Source organism: Pteropus vampyrus, unplaced genomic scaffold (genome assembly GCF_000151845.1).
Source record: "Pteropus vampyrus isolate Shadow unplaced genomic scaffold, Pvam_2.0 Scaffold48, whole genome shotgun sequence".
Classification (NCBI taxonomy): Eukaryota; Metazoa; Chordata; class Mammalia; order Chiroptera; family Pteropodidae; genus Pteropus; species Pteropus vampyrus.
Genome location: NW_011888829.1, coordinates 2,361,915 through 2,363,555, shown reverse-complemented (window position 1 = coordinate 2,363,555; position 1,641 = coordinate 2,361,915). Strand labels below are relative to the sequence as shown.

Sequence of the window (1,641 nt, the reverse complement as noted above, 5' to 3'; positions counted from 1 at the left end):
CCCAGCTCGGTGGAAGATGGCGTCTGCACATCTGCCGGCAGGTCGGGGTCGGACTACAGTCAGGGAAAGAGCAGAGCAAGGAAGAATCAGACGCGAGCATCGTGGCGATCGAAGATGGAACTCTCTCTGGGGCCCGAAGGGAATGTAATGGTTTTCATTGGCATGAAGAAAAAGGCTTATCATAAGAATTTCTAAAATGACGACCGAGGGATGTGTATGACATCTCATGGGGGCAAAAATTTCGAACCAGGAAAAAAGTGAAAACATTCGACAATCATTGATCTGGCAAAACTCAACAATCAACTATCTGAAATGCATTTCCATACCTGGAAATATACTTTTTTTTTTTTTAAGCAACCATAAATGATATCCCAGAGCCTATATACTAAAATACCTAGTTGACTCTCCGTAGATACAGAAACCAAAAACTAAAGCATTCTACTATTAACAATAGGAAAAAGTAGCCCTATATACACCTCAAGAGTTCACAGTCACTACTACATTACAACCGTGTGTGTAAATAATTTTAAAACTTATGACAACTGTTTACAACAGTAAATAGTAATTATTTATTCAGAAACTATTTGTCCTTAAAATGGACATATCGCTAGATAACACAGGTCATCAAGAAAGGTTTAAATTATATTCTGCACCAAGAGGCAGGGTATATATAACAATCAAGATTTTAAAAATAATCTTATTTCCTGATACTGCCTTATGAGCAAAACGTGGTCATCACGTACACTAGGTAAACTGCAAGAGACAAAGCGAGAGACCCACGGAAGAAGAGCCCTTCCGAGTCTCAGTGGCTCCAGATGCCCAAAGAGGTCCTGCACCAGCGTCCGGTGACCCCACGCCCTCCGCAAAGAAGGCCGGAAGCCTTTTATCTAGAACGCTTTGCTCGCCCTGCTGGTCCATGGTTTAGCTCAGCCAGCTGGATTGCCCTACTGAAGGGGCCGAGGAAGACAGTCCCACATCTGTCTGGGTCAGTGAGTCCCTTACAAAGAAAAACTATTCAAGATACATCCTTATTCTCAGTCAACTGTTTGGAAAACGCTTCCTAAAGATCATGGTCTAGTGGATGGTCAGGTGTCCATTGCTTCACTCTAAACAGAGAGAAAACCATTCCACACACTGGGAAACCCACAAAAAAGCCCTTAGACCTGTTTTGCTGGGCCCACGTGGTATTTAAGAAAGTACTTGGCCACTGTTTTAAAAAAAAAAAACTGAAGATGTCACATTAACACTCTGATTTATGGATTCTCTTGGCATCACCAGCCCTTACTCCTCCACAGAAACTGCCACTGAGCAGTGACTGCCTGCCTGAGGTGGGGCAGGTGCTCCCCTCCTCCACAGGGAGTGGGTGGTGTCGCCTCCGTGTACACCGCACCCTGGTCCTTACGTCTGTTTCTCCAATTCCACCATATCAGGGAAGGCTCTACTAAGTGACATCTGTTATCTGGGAATTCTCACTTCTGGGCCCCAAAGGGGGTCTCGGGTTGATGACAGAGCACTGGAAAGACTCTTCCTTTCCTGCGGGGTGGATAAAAGGACCACGTGCGTGCCCTTCCCCCATTCCTGGTTGTCCTGAGGCGCTCTGATAAGGAAGCTGTGGACAGTTGTGTGCCACCAACCCAACAG

At 45.5% G+C, this 1,641-nt stretch overlaps 1 protein-coding gene across 1 annotated transcript in view; it reads right to left on the bottom strand.

The window, feature by feature from the left end:
• Positions 1-1,641, bottom strand: part of KIAA1549 (KIAA1549 ortholog) — a 129,542-nt gene that overhangs the window by 22,558 nt on the left and 105,343 nt on the right. The gene's annotated exons all lie outside the window — the stretch shown is intronic.